At 36.3% G+C, this 5,716-nt stretch overlaps 1 pseudogene; it reads left to right on the top strand.

Moving 5' to 3' along the window:
* The first annotated feature begins 1,231 nt into the window (after positions 1-1,231).
* LOC127692986 (60S ribosomal protein L28-like) lies at positions 1,232-1,640 on the top strand (annotated as a pseudogene).
* Positions 1,641-5,716: the final 4,076 nt, after the last annotated feature.

Here is a 5,716-nt window from a genome sequence, read left to right as displayed (position 1 = left end):
TCCAAACAATCATTAAAATCAAAGGCCCAAGCTTTCATTTCACTTACAGTCAACATTAGTTTCCTGTTCTATTAAAATAATTATATGCAGCATATTCACTGTAAAATGAAAATTATCTTATTTAGCTACTATTATTTTTAACACACATTGGTGCATATGTGTTAAACATTATTTTCCCCTGTAGAATGAATGACTCTTCCCTTTGAGGCTGTAACACTTGCCTTCAAAGCTTTATTAAAGTTCAGAACCTCCATGAATAAAGTCTGTGTTTACTTAGGGTACAGAAACCCCTGGCCACTCTTTTTGGGGCTTCCATTCTGCCCAAGGAACAGGAAAGCCAGTACTACCAACTCTCAGGACATCAAATGAAAGTCACAATTTACCTAGAATAATCTTCTAAACTATTCCAAATGATTACTCCCTTTTTTCAATGACTACTGATGCTTTTTGTCATTCCTTTGTTGTCCTTTTTTGAGCAATACATGTACTTAGCACAATTGCCCAATAATGACATACAGCTTCCATTCAAGCTTATCTTTATTCTAAACAGACAGAAAAACTAGTCTTCCTTTTAGATTTCCTAATGCTTTTTCTAGGAATAAGTATATAATTCTTACATCTAGAAACCTCAGACCACACAAATAATTTTAGCCTCTTAGAATCACAGTCAACTGTGTACAGAAAAGTGAATGAGAGAGTAAAAAGGTAGGTAACACAGAAAATTCTCAATATTAACTCACATGAGGACACACCATTATTTCCTATTCACTTTCTTGAAAAACTGATTCTACCAATTTGCTCATCATAGCATGATTCTACTGATCATAGTCACAGACCTTTTTCGGGTTATGGCTGATTCCAGTCAAAATTTGACCCAGGTCAAGCCAGACTCCTCCCATGCCACTAAGCAGCCATGGGACAATATACAAACTCATTGGCCCCTGCCAAATTGATAGTGCAGATGTAGCAAATTCCCAAAATAAATGTGTGCCCCAACACTTAGTATATTTTGTGGATTTTTGTCACTTGTCCATCTTAGTCCAAGATTGATTTGAACAATAACTAAAACAGTAATTGAGTTGAAATTGTAAAGGAAGCCAAAGGTCATCAAAGGGAGGAGGGGTTTTAGAACTAGAATCCTAAAATTGAGTAAGAAATGTTAGAAAACATATCTTAATTGACACTATAGCTCTTTCTGTCTCTGGTAACCATAAGGAGAGAAGCTACTGCCATGTCTGCACATCTGCAATGTATAGTTGTTAAGAACTGCTCCAGATTCTTGATCAAGAGTAATAACACAGATTACTGTAAATCTATTAAGATATTGGCCTGCAACCTCTTCCACTACAATGAGCTAATTCACCACAAGATTCCAGGAGTGGAGCCTGTGGCCAATTGCAAAGTAGTGGTGTTGCTTATGAAACAGATTCAGAGAGAGAAAACTTGCCACTTCTTAAGTGAGGGCCACCATCAACAAGAATGCTCTGGCTATTCTCAGAAGCATCAGGCACATAATCCAAAAGAACAAGTACCACTCTGATCTGAATATGATGGCCAGCCACAGGGCCAGTGCCATCCTTCAAAGCCAGAAGCCTGTGGTGGTGAAGGGGAAATAGACTCACCCCACAAAGAGCTCTTGAGCCCCACACCCTAGAAGCAGTAATAAGTCCACTAATTTTTTCAACCAAAAGAGAGAGAGAGAGAGAGAGAGAGAGAGAGAGAGAGAGTAAGAAAGAAGAAAGAAAGAAGAAAGAAAGAAGAAAGAAAGAAAGAAAGAAAGAAAGAAAGAAAGAAAGAAAGAAAGAAAGAAAGAAAGAAAGAAAGAAAGAAAGAAAGAAAGAAAGAAGGAAGGAAGGAAGGAAGGAAAGAAAGAAAGAAAGAAAGAAAGAAAGAAAGAAAGAAGAAAGAAAGAAAGAAAGAAAGAAAGAAAGAAAGAAAGAAAGAAAGAAGAAAGAAAGAAAGAAAGAAGGAAAGAGTATAACTAGTTTATTAAGTAGCAATTTACTGACGCTGCTTAAAATTCAAAGATAGTGAAAGATCCTTTGATCTTAGTAGTTTGCTGAAAAGCAAAGAAACCTGTGATTTGCACCAGGTTGTCAGAAGACTTCCTGAAAACACTGGTGAGTCACATAATACTTCCATAAGAATTTAATTTTCCATAAGAACTGAAATTGATTGTTCCCATTCCACCAGATGTATAATCAGAAAACACAAGAGATAGCAAGAGATAGAGTTTAGAAAGCCACCAGCAAGGAGCTGTTCAGCTCTCACAATAAATTCAGAAGAGAGGCTGAGGACTCAGCTTAAAATGATCTACAGTAAGAGCATAAAAGTTCCTACAACTTGCTTAGCAACAAGAACCAACATTTTAAAGGAAAAGAATCAAGACACTGTGGAATGGATCCAGAAATCAGTATAAAAGAGAACCCCAGAGAACTGAACCAAAACAGCCCTGCTCCATTCTGTTGGTGTCTGCTACTTCTGGCCCCTGGAGAGATGCCAATTTTCCATATGAGGTCTAAAAATGTGTAAGAAAGGGCATGTAGATATCTGTGCCTGCCACGTAAACAATAGTTAGAAATGACCACTAAGGGTGTGAATCATGTAATTCCAATACAAAAGCTGTTTGCAAAAGGATGAGACAGCAGGTAGGAGAAGACACAAAGACAGCCAGACATTATGTGGAGAGTCTAAATTAGAGGTATTCATTGGGTCCCTCCCCTCAGAGATTGGGGAACTCCATGGAAGAAGGAGAAGAAAGATTGTAGCAGTCAGAGGGGATATAGGACACAAGAACATGACCCACTGAATCAACTAAGCAGGGTTCATATAGGCTCAGGTGGCCTGAAAGGTTCTGTACCAGGTCCTCTGTGTATGTTATGGCTGCTAGCCTGTGGTTTTGTGGGATTTCTAATAGTGGGAGCAGGTTTGTCTCTGACTCTTTTGCAGGCACTTGGAACTCTTTTTTCTCCTATTGTCTTTTCCTTGTTCAGTCTGAATATGACGACTTTTGCCTTGTCTTATTTTATCTTATTTTGTCATGTTTGGTTGTAGTCTCTTGGTGGCCTGCTATTTTCTGAAGGGAGAGGAGAAGACCTGGGGAGGAAGGGAGGTGGGGGAGAACTGAGAAGAGTAGAGAGAAGGGAAACTGTAGACAGGATGTATTATACAAGAAAAGAATCTCCTTTCAATAAAATAAAAAAGGAAAATCTTATTAGATGCTCTTGTGTATAATATATTAACTCTAAGTGGATCTGACCAATGTTCTTTCTGTGTCATTGCACATGTAAAACCTGATTAATCCTGCTTGCTTTTTCCTCTGATCCTACCTCTTGGGTTGAAAATGTGGAAGCATTATGCAAGAAACTCCTATTTTCTTTTTCTAGTGACAAAAAGAAAAATGTTTAACCTTATTTTATCTAGCAATATTGTGAATCATTTTACTTAAGAGGAAGCATTACTTAGAGCTTGTACAATGTTATTTCTATGAAGTAAAACATCATTTATGCCCTTGAATGGAAAATTTTTGATACATTGTATATGCATTTTGTTCATAAGAAACATAGTAAAAAGAAAAAGTAAAGCTGATTTATAATAAGCATAACATCTCATGAATATATCATTTTTCAATCTTAGTTGCTGCTGAGTTGTTGATTGTTTAGATCTAAAATTTGTGTACTCATATGAAACAGAACATTTACATGAATTGCTTACATATTGTCAAATAAATAGCCCCCTAACACCTTTATCCTAGGACATGCCTCCCTTGTTTGTTTTATTAACCACTACACTTTTTAGGAGGCTTTCTGCAAATGTATTATTGAGGGCTGAGAGAAATGGCAGGAAGATGGCAGGGAGGATATTGCTAATACAAGTTGCATACATAAATGCATTAATCACACAGACTATGCTCAATTATTCAGGAGGTGGCATGATACTGTGAGATCAGCTCAGCCCCTGGCTCCTGCTCCTGTCAAATGAACACACATTTATTTAGCCATGCTCTGTACCCAGCACTCTGGGGAACTGATCCCTAGGGAGAGAAGAGAAAGGGGGATAAGAAACCATTGCCTTAGCTGAGATAATCAGATATACATGAAAAAGAGCCAAAGAATGTGATTCCTGTCCTTATTTTCTTTGGCCAGTAATTTTCAGCGAGGATTCCTTGTTTTTCATGAATGTTACCAAAGAGCATTTAAAAGAATTGGAGTATAAAGCAGTTGTTTGTCTCCTAGAAAATGGAACTAGCTAAGAGCTTAATGGGGAAAAAGAGGGAAGAAGGTAAAAGTCTTAGGGGAAAGAATGATGTTATATACAAATGTCATTTTCTATGTCCCAGAGCTCCCTCATGAACATAGCAAACAGGCCACAGCATTATAATGTGGCATGAGCAATTTAATGTGGATACATAGATATTCTACACAGATGCCCTTAAAGGTTTTGTGTGTGTGTGTGTGTGTGTGTGTGTGTGTGTGTGTTAATCAGACTAACAAGAAACATAATTACCAATTCAGTTGTTTTGGTTTTAGTTTTGTTTTGTTTAATTTGGGCTTCTGATATTTTAGTGGATGTTTGGTTGTTGGCTTGTTCATTTGACTTTTTTTTTTTTTTGAGACAGTTTTCCTATGAAGACCAGTCTGGACTAGAGCCATGAATCTTTTAACCATAGCTCACCAAGTGGTACAATTACTGACATGCACCTGTAAAAATTTTATATTTATAATATATTTAAATCACATGATTACTTGGAGCTCAGCTTGAATACTAATTTCTTAGTATCTGATCAAAAATAAAAATAAATTAAAAAATTTTTAATTTTAAAAATTTTAAAAAGAAAATGTAATTTTAATCTTCTGGGTTTCAGTTTTCCTCTTCTGTCATGCAATGTTTACTACAACTACTTAAAGAAAAAGATTTAAAGTAAATGATACAATAAGTCTACCTAGATACTAGGCCAGGCCCAATGCAATTAATTAATAAATGCTTGCTTCTCTTTCTGCTAAACTAAGAGGAGGGGCAGTCTATAGCTTACAGTTAAGGATATTAGAAATATAATTATTTGACCAAAATAAAATGTGTTTTGTATAAATCTGATAAAAGAACACTTCACTTGTTTTTTTTTCCCTTTGTTTGACAAAATATACTCTGACTTAATGGAATTGTGTCCTGTCCGCTGATGGTAGCTATTCTCCAGTGTATCATTCTGTGCTAAGAAAACATGGCTAAAACTTCATCTGTTCCTAAAGTTTTTCAAAATAACTGATTAGCAAATCCTTTGGCCACTTCATGTTTTAAATTGTATAATAAAATTACTATTTTTGTCATGCTAGATTAACATGTGTTTGTGTGTGTGTGTGTGTTTTACTTCTTTTAACATAAACCAAAATAGTAGAGCTGGAGAGATGGTTCAGCAATTAAAAGCAGGCACTGCTCTTGTAGGGGACTAAGCTCAGTTTCCAGCTCCTATGTTGGGCAGCTCAAATGCCTCCAAAACTCTAAAAGCACACACGTTTGTGCAGAAACAAACACATAATTAAAATTGACAAAAAATAAACCTTTTAAGATATTCTGACATAGACATTTAGATGTTAGAGGGGGAAATGTTAGGGTGTTCCCTCACTGTAGAACTGCAGTACTAACCATACACCTGTTAGAATGCTCAGTCTTTATGTAATTATTTGAGTGCCTGTCTGTATGACACAAGAATGAGGAGGCA

This window comes from Apodemus sylvaticus, chromosome 9 (genome assembly GCF_947179515.1).
Source record: "Apodemus sylvaticus chromosome 9, mApoSyl1.1, whole genome shotgun sequence".
NCBI lineage: Eukaryota > Metazoa > Chordata > Mammalia > Rodentia > Muridae > Apodemus > Apodemus sylvaticus.
The sequence above is the reverse complement of the archived record's forward strand: the minus strand, read 5'-3'. Positions and strand labels throughout refer to the sequence as shown.